Source organism: Pungitius pungitius, chromosome 12, assembly GCF_949316345.1.
Source record: "Pungitius pungitius chromosome 12, fPunPun2.1, whole genome shotgun sequence".
Taxonomy (NCBI): Eukaryota; Metazoa; Chordata; class Actinopteri; order Perciformes; family Gasterosteidae; genus Pungitius; species Pungitius pungitius.
The window spans coordinates 14134349-14143981 of record NC_084911.1 but is presented as its reverse complement, the minus strand read 5'-3'; the positions used below and the strand labels follow the sequence as shown (position 1 = coordinate 14143981).

At 41.1% G+C, this 9633-nt stretch overlaps 38 non-coding genes across 38 annotated transcripts; all 38 read right to left on the bottom strand.

Moving 5' to 3' along the window:
- Positions 1–61: 61 nt before the first annotated feature.
- On the bottom strand, positions 62–132 carry trnag-ccc (transfer RNA glycine (anticodon CCC)). The gene has a single exon. It is a non-coding gene; the product is annotated as a tRNA-Gly (tRNA).
- Positions 133–414: 282 nt separating this feature from the next.
- On the bottom strand, positions 415–485 carry trnag-ccc (transfer RNA glycine (anticodon CCC)). The gene has a single exon. It is a non-coding gene; the product is annotated as a tRNA-Gly (tRNA).
- A 283-nt stretch (positions 486–768) lies between these two features.
- trnag-ccc (transfer RNA glycine (anticodon CCC)) lies at positions 769–839 on the bottom strand. The gene has a single exon. It is a non-coding gene; the product is annotated as a tRNA-Gly (tRNA).
- A 106-nt stretch (positions 840–945) lies between these two features.
- trnag-ccc (transfer RNA glycine (anticodon CCC)) lies at positions 946–1016 on the bottom strand. Its single transcript has one exon. It is a non-coding gene; the product is annotated as a tRNA-Gly (tRNA).
- Positions 1017–1122: 106 nt separating this feature from the next.
- Positions 1123–1193, bottom strand: trnag-ccc (transfer RNA glycine (anticodon CCC)). The gene has a single exon. It is a non-coding gene; the product is annotated as a tRNA-Gly (tRNA).
- Positions 1194–1299: 106 nt separating this feature from the next.
- trnag-gcc (transfer RNA glycine (anticodon GCC)) lies at positions 1300–1370 on the bottom strand. Its single transcript has one exon. It is a non-coding gene; the product is annotated as a tRNA-Gly (tRNA).
- A 106-nt stretch (positions 1371–1476) lies between these two features.
- trnag-ccc (transfer RNA glycine (anticodon CCC)) lies at positions 1477–1547 on the bottom strand. The gene has a single exon. It is a non-coding gene; the product is annotated as a tRNA-Gly (tRNA).
- A 106-nt stretch (positions 1548–1653) lies between these two features.
- trnag-ccc (transfer RNA glycine (anticodon CCC)) lies at positions 1654–1724 on the bottom strand. The gene has a single exon. It is a non-coding gene; the product is annotated as a tRNA-Gly (tRNA).
- A 106-nt stretch (positions 1725–1830) lies between these two features.
- On the bottom strand, positions 1831–1901 carry trnag-gcc (transfer RNA glycine (anticodon GCC)). Its single transcript has one exon. It is a non-coding gene; the product is annotated as a tRNA-Gly (tRNA).
- A 106-nt stretch (positions 1902–2007) lies between these two features.
- Positions 2008–2078, bottom strand: trnac-gca (transfer RNA cysteine (anticodon GCA)). The gene has a single exon. It is a non-coding gene; the product is annotated as a tRNA-Cys (tRNA).
- A 105-nt stretch (positions 2079–2183) lies between these two features.
- trnag-ccc (transfer RNA glycine (anticodon CCC)) lies at positions 2184–2254 on the bottom strand. Its single transcript has one exon. It is a non-coding gene; the product is annotated as a tRNA-Gly (tRNA).
- A 106-nt stretch (positions 2255–2360) lies between these two features.
- Positions 2361–2431, bottom strand: trnag-gcc (transfer RNA glycine (anticodon GCC)). The gene has a single exon. It is a non-coding gene; the product is annotated as a tRNA-Gly (tRNA).
- Positions 2432–2891: 460 nt separating this feature from the next.
- trnag-ccc (transfer RNA glycine (anticodon CCC)) lies at positions 2892–2962 on the bottom strand. The gene has a single exon. It is a non-coding gene; the product is annotated as a tRNA-Gly (tRNA).
- A 106-nt stretch (positions 2963–3068) lies between these two features.
- On the bottom strand, positions 3069–3139 carry trnag-ccc (transfer RNA glycine (anticodon CCC)). The gene has a single exon. It is a non-coding gene; the product is annotated as a tRNA-Gly (tRNA).
- Positions 3140–3421: 282 nt separating this feature from the next.
- On the bottom strand, positions 3422–3492 carry trnag-ccc (transfer RNA glycine (anticodon CCC)). The gene has a single exon. It is a non-coding gene; the product is annotated as a tRNA-Gly (tRNA).
- Positions 3493–3775: 283 nt separating this feature from the next.
- Positions 3776–3846, bottom strand: trnag-ccc (transfer RNA glycine (anticodon CCC)). Its single transcript has one exon. It is a non-coding gene; the product is annotated as a tRNA-Gly (tRNA).
- Positions 3847–3952: 106 nt separating this feature from the next.
- trnag-ccc (transfer RNA glycine (anticodon CCC)) lies at positions 3953–4023 on the bottom strand. The gene has a single exon. It is a non-coding gene; the product is annotated as a tRNA-Gly (tRNA).
- A 106-nt stretch (positions 4024–4129) lies between these two features.
- trnag-ccc (transfer RNA glycine (anticodon CCC)) lies at positions 4130–4200 on the bottom strand. The gene has a single exon. It is a non-coding gene; the product is annotated as a tRNA-Gly (tRNA).
- Positions 4201–4306: 106 nt separating this feature from the next.
- On the bottom strand, positions 4307–4377 carry trnag-gcc (transfer RNA glycine (anticodon GCC)). Its single transcript has one exon. It is a non-coding gene; the product is annotated as a tRNA-Gly (tRNA).
- A 106-nt stretch (positions 4378–4483) lies between these two features.
- Positions 4484–4554, bottom strand: trnag-ccc (transfer RNA glycine (anticodon CCC)). Its single transcript has one exon. It is a non-coding gene; the product is annotated as a tRNA-Gly (tRNA).
- Positions 4555–4836: 282 nt separating this feature from the next.
- trnag-ccc (transfer RNA glycine (anticodon CCC)) lies at positions 4837–4907 on the bottom strand. The gene has a single exon. It is a non-coding gene; the product is annotated as a tRNA-Gly (tRNA).
- A 283-nt stretch (positions 4908–5190) lies between these two features.
- trnag-ccc (transfer RNA glycine (anticodon CCC)) lies at positions 5191–5261 on the bottom strand. Its single transcript has one exon. It is a non-coding gene; the product is annotated as a tRNA-Gly (tRNA).
- Positions 5262–5367: 106 nt separating this feature from the next.
- Positions 5368–5438, bottom strand: trnag-ccc (transfer RNA glycine (anticodon CCC)). The gene has a single exon. It is a non-coding gene; the product is annotated as a tRNA-Gly (tRNA).
- Positions 5439–5544: 106 nt separating this feature from the next.
- Positions 5545–5615, bottom strand: trnag-ccc (transfer RNA glycine (anticodon CCC)). The gene has a single exon. It is a non-coding gene; the product is annotated as a tRNA-Gly (tRNA).
- A 106-nt stretch (positions 5616–5721) lies between these two features.
- Positions 5722–5792, bottom strand: trnag-gcc (transfer RNA glycine (anticodon GCC)). Its single transcript has one exon. It is a non-coding gene; the product is annotated as a tRNA-Gly (tRNA).
- A 106-nt stretch (positions 5793–5898) lies between these two features.
- trnag-ccc (transfer RNA glycine (anticodon CCC)) lies at positions 5899–5969 on the bottom strand. Its single transcript has one exon. It is a non-coding gene; the product is annotated as a tRNA-Gly (tRNA).
- Positions 5970–6075: 106 nt separating this feature from the next.
- trnag-ccc (transfer RNA glycine (anticodon CCC)) lies at positions 6076–6146 on the bottom strand. Its single transcript has one exon. It is a non-coding gene; the product is annotated as a tRNA-Gly (tRNA).
- A 283-nt stretch (positions 6147–6429) lies between these two features.
- Positions 6430–6500, bottom strand: trnag-ccc (transfer RNA glycine (anticodon CCC)). The gene has a single exon. It is a non-coding gene; the product is annotated as a tRNA-Gly (tRNA).
- Positions 6501–6606: 106 nt separating this feature from the next.
- Positions 6607–6677, bottom strand: trnag-ccc (transfer RNA glycine (anticodon CCC)). The gene has a single exon. It is a non-coding gene; the product is annotated as a tRNA-Gly (tRNA).
- A 106-nt stretch (positions 6678–6783) lies between these two features.
- Positions 6784–6854, bottom strand: trnag-gcc (transfer RNA glycine (anticodon GCC)). The gene has a single exon. It is a non-coding gene; the product is annotated as a tRNA-Gly (tRNA).
- Positions 6855–6960: 106 nt separating this feature from the next.
- trnag-ccc (transfer RNA glycine (anticodon CCC)) lies at positions 6961–7031 on the bottom strand. Its single transcript has one exon. It is a non-coding gene; the product is annotated as a tRNA-Gly (tRNA).
- Positions 7032–7137: 106 nt separating this feature from the next.
- Positions 7138–7208, bottom strand: trnag-ccc (transfer RNA glycine (anticodon CCC)). The gene has a single exon. It is a non-coding gene; the product is annotated as a tRNA-Gly (tRNA).
- Positions 7209–7314: 106 nt separating this feature from the next.
- Positions 7315–7385, bottom strand: trnag-ccc (transfer RNA glycine (anticodon CCC)). The gene has a single exon. It is a non-coding gene; the product is annotated as a tRNA-Gly (tRNA).
- A 106-nt stretch (positions 7386–7491) lies between these two features.
- On the bottom strand, positions 7492–7562 carry trnag-ccc (transfer RNA glycine (anticodon CCC)). The gene has a single exon. It is a non-coding gene; the product is annotated as a tRNA-Gly (tRNA).
- Positions 7563–7668: 106 nt separating this feature from the next.
- Positions 7669–7739, bottom strand: trnag-ccc (transfer RNA glycine (anticodon CCC)). Its single transcript has one exon. It is a non-coding gene; the product is annotated as a tRNA-Gly (tRNA).
- Positions 7740–7845: 106 nt separating this feature from the next.
- Positions 7846–7916, bottom strand: trnag-ccc (transfer RNA glycine (anticodon CCC)). Its single transcript has one exon. It is a non-coding gene; the product is annotated as a tRNA-Gly (tRNA).
- Positions 7917–8376: 460 nt separating this feature from the next.
- On the bottom strand, positions 8377–8447 carry trnag-ccc (transfer RNA glycine (anticodon CCC)). The gene has a single exon. It is a non-coding gene; the product is annotated as a tRNA-Gly (tRNA).
- A 106-nt stretch (positions 8448–8553) lies between these two features.
- Positions 8554–8624, bottom strand: trnag-gcc (transfer RNA glycine (anticodon GCC)). Its single transcript has one exon. It is a non-coding gene; the product is annotated as a tRNA-Gly (tRNA).
- Between the last annotated feature and the right edge of the window lie 1009 nt (positions 8625–9633).

The following is a 9633-nucleotide window of genomic DNA, read 5'->3' as shown; positions in this document are numbered from 1 at the left end:
TGGACGTGATGAACAAATAAAAAACTCTTAAAAGGACATTTTATTGAAGCAACAGTTATTCTGCACTGGCTGGGAATCGGACCCAGATCTCTCGCATGGGAAGCGAGAATTCTACCATTGAACCACCAATGCTGATACAGAAAAATATAGGGCAAGAGATTTCAAAATAGCCGCCTATGGACACGATGAACAAATAAAAAAGTCTGAAAAGGACATTTTATTGAAGCGAAAGTTATTCTGCACTGGCTGGGAATCGAGCCAGATCTCTCGCATGGCCAGCGAGAATTCTACCATTGAACCACCAATGCTTATACGACAAAATATAGGTCAAGAGATTTCAAAATGGCCGCATATGGACGTGATGAACAAATAAAAAACTCTTAAAAGGACATTTTATTGAAGCGAAAGTTATTCTGCACTGGCTGGGAATCGGACCCAGATCTCTCGCATGGGAAGCGAGAATTCTACCATTGAACCACCAATGCTGATACAGAAAAATATAGGGCAAGAGATTTCAAAATAGCTGCCTATGGACACGATGAACAAATAAAAAAGTCTGAAAAGGACATTTTATTGAAGCGAAAGTTATTCTGCACTGGCTGGGAATCGAGCCAGATCTCTCGCATGGCAAGCGAGAAGTCTACCATTGAACCACCAATGCTTAAACGACAAAATTTAGGGCAAGAGATTTCAAAAGGGCCGCCTATGGACATGATGAACAATTAAAAAACTGTAAAAAGGACAATTTTATTGACGCGAAAGTTATTCTGCACTGGCTGGGAATCGGACCCAGTTCTCTCGCATGGGAAGCGAGTATTCTACCATTGAACCACCAATGCTTATACGACAAAATATAGGTCAAGAGATTTCAAAATGGCCGCATATGGACGTGATGAACAAATAAAAAACTCTTAAAAGGACATTTTATTGAAGCTAAAGTTATTCTGCACTGGCTGGGAATCGGACACAGATCTCTCGCATGGGAAGCGAGTATTCTACCATTGAACCACCAATGCTTATACGACAAAATATAGGTCAAGGGATTTCAAAATGGCTGCATATGGACGTGATGAACAAATAAAAAACTCTTAAAAGGACATTTTATTGAAGCAACAGTTATTCTGCACTGGCTGGGAATCGGACCCAGATCTCTCGCATGGGAAGCGAGAATTCTACCATTGAACCACCAATGCTGATACAGAAAAATATAGGGCAAAAGATTTCAAAATAGCCGCCTATGGACACGATGAACAAATAAAAAATTCTGAAAAGGTCATTTTATTGAAGCAACAGTTATTCTGCACTGGCTGGGAATCGGACCCAGATCTCTCGCATGGCAAGCGAGAATTCTACCATTGAACCACCAATGCTTATACGACAAAATATAGGTCAAGAGATTTCAAAATGGCCGCATATGGACGTGATGAACAAATAAAAAACTCTGAAAAGGACATTTTATTGAAGCTAAAGTTATTCTGCACTGGCTGGGAATCGGACACAGATCTCTCGCATGGGAAGCGAGTGTTCTACCATTGAACCACCAATGCTTATACGACAAAATATAGGTCAAGAGATTTCAAAATGGCTGCATATGGACGTGATGAACAAATAAAAAACTCTTAAAAGGAAATTTTATTGAAGCAACAGTTATTCTGCACTGGCTGGGAATCGGACCCAGATCTCTCGCATGGGAAGCGAGAATTCTACCATTGAACCACCAATGCTGATAGAGAAAAATATAGGGCAAAAGATTTCAAAATAGCCGCCTATGGACACGATGAAAAAATAAAAAATTCTGAAAAGGTTATTTTATTAAAGCAACAGTTATTCTGCACTGGCTGGGAATCGGACCCAGATCTCTCGCATGGCAAGCGAGAATTCTACCATTGAACCACCAATGCTGATACAGAAAAATATAGGGCAAGAGATTTCAAAATAGCCGCCTATGGACACGATGAACAAATAAAAAACTCTGAAAAGGACATTTTATTGAAGCAACAGTTATTCTGCACTGGCTGGGAATCGGACCCAGATCTCTCGCATTGCAAGCAAGAATTCTACCATTGAACCACCAATGTTTATACGACAAAATATAGGTCAAGAGATTTCAAAATGGCCGCATATGGACGTGATGAACAAATAAAAAACTCTTAAAAGGACTTTTATTGAAGCGAAAGTTATTCTGCACTGGCTGGGAATCGGACCCAGATCTCTCGCATGGGAAGCGAGAATTCTACCATTGAACCACCAATGCTGATACAGAAAAATATAGGGCAAAAGATTTCAAAATAGCCGCCTATGGACACGATGAACAAATAAAAAATTCTGAAAAGGTAATTTTATTGAAGCAACAGTTATTCTGCACTGGCTGGGAATCGGACCCAGATCTCTCGCATGGCAAGCGAGAATTCTACCATTGAACCACCAATGCTTATAGGACAAAATATAGGTCAAGAGATTTCAAAATGGCCGCATATGGACGTGATGAACAAATAAAAAACTCTTAAAAGGACATTTTATTGAAGCTAAAGATATTCTGCACTGGCTGGGAATCGGACCCAGATCTCTCGCATGTGAAGCGAGAATTCTACCATTGAACCACCAATGCTGATACAGAAAAATATAGGGCAAGAGATTTCAAAATAGCCGCCTATGGACACGATGAACAAATAAAAAAGTCTGAAAAGGACATTTTATTGAAGCGAAAGTTATTCTGCACTGGCTGGGAATCGAGCCAGATCTCTCGCATGGCAAGCGAGAAGTCTACCATTGAACCACCAATGCTTAAACGACAAAATTTAGGGCAAGAGATTTCAAAAGGGCCGCCTATGGACATGATGAACAATTAAAAAACTGTAAAAAGGACAATTTTATTGACGCGAAAGTTACTCTGCACTGGCTGGGAATCGGACCCAGATCTCTCGCATGGGAAGCGAGTATTCTACCATTGAACCACCAATCCTTATACGACAAAATATAGGTCAAGAGATTTCAAAATGGCTGCATATGGACGTGATGAACAAATAAAAAACTCTTAAAAGGACATTTTATTGAAGCAACAGTTATTCTGCACTGGCTGGGAATCGGACCCAGATCTCTCGCATGGGAAGCGAGAATTCTACCATTGAACCACCAATGCTGATACAGAAAAATATAGGGCAAGAGATTTCAAAATAGCCGCCTATGGACACGATGAACAAATAAAAAAGTCTGAAAAGGACATTTTATTGAAGCGAAAGTTATTCTGCACTGGCTGGGAATCGAGCCAGATCTCTCGCATGGCAAGCGAGAATTCTACCATTGAACCACCAATGCTTATACGACAAAATATAGGTCAAGAGATTTCAAAATGGCCGCATATGGACGTGATGAACAAATAAAAAACTCTTAAAAGGACATTTTATTGAAGCGAAAGTTATTCTGCACTGGCTGGGAATCGGACCCAGATCTCTCGCATGGGAAGCGAGAATTCTACCATTGAACCACCAATGCTGATACAGAAAAATATAGGGCAAGAGATTTCAAAATAGCTGCCTATGGACACGATGAACAAATAAAAAAGTCTGAAAAGGACATTTTATTGAAGCGAAAGTTATTCTGCACTGGCTGGGAATCGAGCCAGATCTCTCGCATGGCAAGCGAGAAGTCTACCATTGAACCACCAATGCTTAAACGACAAAATTTAGGGCAAGAGATTTCAAAAGGGCCGCCTATGGACATGATGAACAATTAAAAAACTGTAAAAAGGACAATTTTATTGACGCGAAAGTTATTCTGCACTGGCTGGGAATCGGACCCAGTTCTCTCGCATGGGAAGCGAGTATTCTACCATTGAACCACCAATGCTTATACGACAAAATATAGGTCAAGAGATTTCAAAATGGCCGCATATGGACGTGATGAACAAATAAAAAACTCTTAAAAGGACATTTTATTGAAGCTAAAGTTATTCTGCACTGGCTGGGAATCGGACACAGATCTCTCGCATGGGAAGCGAGTATTCTACCATTGAACCACCAATGCTTATACGACAAAATATAGGTCAAGAGATTTCAAAATGGCTGCATATGGACGTGATGAACAAATAAAAAACTCTTAAAAGGACATTTTATTGAAGCAACAGTTATTCTGCACTGGCTGGGAATCGGACCCAGATCTCTCGCATGGGAAGCGAGAATTCTACCATTGAACCACCAATGCTGATACAGAAAAATATAGGGCAAAAGATTTCAAAATAGCCGCCTATGGACACGATGAACATATAAAAAATTCTGAAAAGGTCATTTTATTGAAGCAACAGTTATTCTGCACTGGCTGGGAATCGGACCCAGATCTCTCGCATGGCAAGCGAGAATTCTACCATTGAACCACCAATGCTTATACGACAAAATATAGGTCAAGAGATTTCAAAATGGCCGCATATGGACGTGATGAACAAATAAAAAACTCTTAAAAGGACATTTTATTGAAGCTAAAGTTATTCTGCACTGGCTGGGAATCGGACCCAGATCTCTCGCATGGGAAGCGAGAATTCTACCATTGAACCACCAATGCTGATACAGAAAAATATAGGGCAAGAGATTTCAAAATAGCCGCCTATGGACACGATGAACAAATAAAAAAGTCTGAAAAGGACATTTTATTGAAGCGAAAGTTATTCTGCACTGGCTGGGAATCGAGCCAGATCTCTCGCATGGCCAGCGAGAATTCTACCATTGAACCACCAATGCTTATACGACAAAATATAGGTCAAGAGATTTCAAAATGGCCGCATATGGACGTGATGAACAAATAAAAAACTCTTAAAAGGACATTTTATTGAAGCGAAAGTTATTCTGCACTGGCTGGGAATCGGACCCAGATCTCTCGCATGGGAAGCGAGAATTCTACCATTGAACCACCAATGCTGATACAGAAAAATATAGGGCAAGAGATTTCAAAATAGCTGCCTATGGACACGATGAACAAATAAAAAAGTCTGAAAAGGACATTTTATTGAAGCGAAAGTTATTCTGCACTGGCTGGGAATCGAGCCAGATCTCTCGCATGGCAAGCGAGAAGTCTACCATTGAACCACCAATGCTTAAACGACAAAATTTAGGGCAAGAGATTTCAAAAGGGCCGCCTATGGACATGATGAACAATTAAAAAACTGTAAAAAGGACAATTTTATTGACGCGAAAGTTATTCTGCACTGGCTGGGAATCGGACCCAGTTCTCTCGCATGGGAAGCGAGTATTCTACCATTGAACCACCAATGCTTATACGACAAAATATAGGTCAAGAGATTTCAAAATGGCCGCATATGGACGTGATGAACAAATAAAAAACTCTTAAAAGGACATTTTATTGAAGCTAAAGTTATTCTGCACTGGCTGGGAATCGGACACAGATCTCTCGCATGGGAAGCGAGTATTCTACCATTGAACCACCAATGCTTATACGACAAAATATAGGTCAAGAGATTTCAAAATGGCTGCATATGGACGTGATGAACAAATAAAAAACTCTTAAAAGGACATTTTATTGAAGCAACAGTTATTCTGCACTGGCTGGGAATCGGACCCAGATCTCTCGCATGGGAAGCGAGAATTCTACCATTGAACCACCAATGCTGATACAGAAAAATATAGGGCAAAAGATTTCAAAATAGCCGCCTATGGACACGATGAACATATAAAAAATTCTGAAAAGGTCATTTTATTGAAGCAACAGTTATTCTGCACTGGCTGGGAATCGGACCCAGATCTCTCGCATGGCAAGCGAGAATTCTACCATTGAACCACCAATGCTTATACGACAAAATATAGGTCAAGAGATTTCAAAATGGCCGCATATGGACGTGATGAACAAATAAAAAACTCTTAAAAGGACATTTTATTGAAGCTAAAGTTATTCTGCACTGGCTGGGAATCGGACCCAGATCTCTCGCATGGGAAGCAAGAATTCTACCATTGAACCACCAATGCTGATACAGAAAAATATAGGGCAAGAGATTTCAAAATAGCCGCCAATGGACACGATGAACAAATAAAAAAGTCTGAAAAGGTCATTTTATTGAAGCAACAGTTATTCTGCACTAGCTGGGAATCGGACCCAGATCTCTCGCATGGGAAGCGAGAATTCTACCATTGAACCACCAATGCTGATACAGAAAAATATAGGGCAAAAGATTTCAAAATAGCCGCCTATGGACACGATGAACAAATAAAAAATTCTGAAAAGGTAATTTTATTGAAGCAACAGTTATTCTGCACTGGCTGGGAATCGGACCCAGATCTCTCGCATGGCAAGCAAGAATTCTACCATTGAACCACCAATGCTTATACGACAAAATATAGGTCAAGAGATTTCAAAATAGCCGCCTATGGACACGATGAACAAATAAAAAACTCTGAAAAGGACATTTTATTGAAGCAACAGTTATTCTGCACTAGCTGGGAATCGGACCCAGATCTCTCGCATGGGAAGCGAGTATTCTACCATTGAACCACCAATGCTTATACGACAAAATATAGGGCAAAAGATTTCAAAATAGCCGCCTATGGACACGATGAACAAATAAAAAATTCTGAAAAGGTAATTTTATTGAAGCAACAGTTATTCTGCACTAGCTGGGAATCGGACCCAGATCTCTCGCATGGGAAGCGAGAATTCTACCATTGAACCACCAATGCTGATACAGAAAAATATAGGGCAAAAGATTTCAAAATAGCCGCCTATGGACACGATGAACAAATAAAAAATTCTGAAAAGGTAATTTTATTGAAGCAACAGTTATTCTGCACTGGCTGGGAATCGGACCCAGATCTCTCGCATGGCAAGCGAGAATTCTACCATTGAACCACCAATGCTTATACGACAAAATATAGGTCAAGAGATTTCAAAATGGCTGCATATGGACGTGATGAACAAATAAAAAACTCTTAAAAGGACATTTTATTGAAGCAACAGTTATTCTGCACTGGCTGGGAATCGGACCCAGATCTCTCGCATGGGAAGCGAGAATTCTACCATTGAACCACCAATGCTGATACAGAAAAATATAGGGCAAGAGATTTCAAAATAGCCGCCTATGGACACGATGAACAAATAAAAAATTCTGAAAAGGACATTTTATTGAAGCTAAAGTTATTCTGCACTGGCTGGGAATCGGACACAGATCTCTCGCATGGGAAGCGAGTGTTCTACCATTGAACCACCAATGCTTATACGACAAAATATAGGTCAAGAGATTTCAAAATGGCTGCATATGGACGTGATGAACAAATAAAAAACTCTTAAAAGGACATTTTATTGAAGCAACAGTTATTCTGCACTGGCTGGGAATCGGACCCAGATCTCTCGCATGGGAAGCGAGAATTCTACCATTGAACCACCAATGCTTATACGACAAAATATAGGTCAAGAGATTTCAAAATGGCCGCATATGGACGTGATGAACAAATAAAAAACTCTTAAAAGGACATTTTATTGAAGCTAAAGTTAATCTGCACTGGCTGGGAATCGGACCCAGATCTCTCGCATGGGAAGCGAGAATTCTACCATTGAACCACCAATGCTTATACGACAAAATATAGGTCAAGAGATTTCAAAATGGCCGCATATGGACGTGATGAACAAATAAAAAACTCTTAAAAGGACATTTTATTGAAGCTAAAGTTATTCTGCACTGGCTGGGAATCGGACACAGATCTCTCGCATGGGAAGCGAGTATTCTACCATTGAACCACCAATGCTTATACGACAAAATATAGGTCAAGAGATTTCAAAATGGCTGCATATGGACGTGATGAACAAATAAAAAACTCTTAAAAGGACATTTTATTGAAGCAACAGTTATTCTGCACTGGCTGGGAATCGGACCCAGATCTCTCGCATGGGAAGCGAGAATTCTACCATTGAACCACCAATGCTGATACAGAAAAATATAGGGCAAGAGATTTCAAAATAGCCGCCTATGGACACGATGAACAAATAAAAAACTCTGAAAAGGACATTTTATTGAAGCAACAGTTATTCTACACTGGCTGGGAATCGGACCCAGATCTCTCGCATGGCAAGCGAGAATTCTACCATTGAACCACCAATGCTTATACGACAAAATATAGGTCAAGAGATTTCAAAATGGCCGCATATGGACGTGATGAACAAATAAAAAACTCTTAAAAGGACATTTTATTGAAGCGAAAGTTATTCTGCACTGGCTGGGAATCGGAACCAGATCTCTCGCATGGGAAGCAAGAATTCTACCATTGAACCACCAATGCTGATACAGAAAAATATAGGGCAAGAGATTTCAAAATAGCCGCCTATGGACACGATGAACAAATAAAAAATTCTGAAAAGGTAATTTTATTGAAGCAACAGTTATTCTGCACTAGCTGGGAATCGGACCCAGATCTCTCGCATGGGAAGCGAGAATTCTACCATTGAACCACCAATGCTGATACAGAAAAATATAGGGCAAAAGATTTCAAAATAGCCGCCTATGGACACGATGAACAAATAAAAAATTCTGAAAAGGTAATTTTATTGAAGCAACAGTTATTCTGCACTGGCTGGGAATCGGACCCAGATCTCTCGCATGGCAAGCGAGAATTCTACCATTGAACCACCAATGCTGCAATACTTTGCAATACTTTGCCTCACAGGTGTGCACAGGTGTGCTCAAGGAGGCGGTGAGTCTGTTGCGTCACTTCCTGTCGACAGCGTGTTTGATGTCTTGAACTTTTTCAGAGCTCTAGCGATACCAAGTTGATTCTGTCGTGATATTGTCAGTACAAGCGGCGAATTATCTACGTGAGACGTTGTTAAACGCCTCGCCGTCCAGCACTTTGTCGTTTAAACAAATAGTTGCTTAGACGTTGTTTAGCGTTAGCGCTACCTCTTTTAGCATTAGCTTAGCAGCTAACATTGTGATGTCTTCCCTCCCTACCTCCCCTGCTCTCTCTTGCTCGGTGTGTCACATGTTTAGCTATTCCTCTGCCTCCCTTACGGATAATGGTACATGTAAGAAGTGCAGTATATTTGATCGCTTGGAGGCGAGGCTTAGTGAGTTAGAAGCACGGCTCCGCACCATGGAGGTAGCCGCTGTTAACCAGCCATCTCCTATAGTCGGTGCGGACTACATAGACGTATCGTTTGCTCCTGCTAACCGTCCCCCGGCAACCCCCGAGCGGCCGGGAGGCTGGGTGACTGTCCGGAATAAGCATAAGTCTAAGTCGAAGCACACGGTTAACCACCAACCACTTCACGTTTCAAACCGCTTCTCCCCACTCAGCGACACACCCGCTGAGAAGCCAACTCTGGTTATAGGTAGCTCCATTCTGAGGAACGTGAAGTTAGCGAAACCAGGGGCCATAGTCACTTGTATCCCCGGGGCCAGAGCGGGCGACATTGAGTCTTATCTTAAACTGCTGGCTAAGGATAAACGTAAATACAGTAAGATTGTAATACATGTCGGCGGTAATGACTCCCGGTTACGCCACTCGGAAGTCACAAAAGTTAACGTGGAATCGGTGTGTACATACGCTAAAACAATGTCGGACACCGTAGTTTTCTCTGGCCCCCTCCCAAACTTGATCAGTGACGACATGTATAGCCGCATGTCGTCATTCCGCCGCTGGTTGT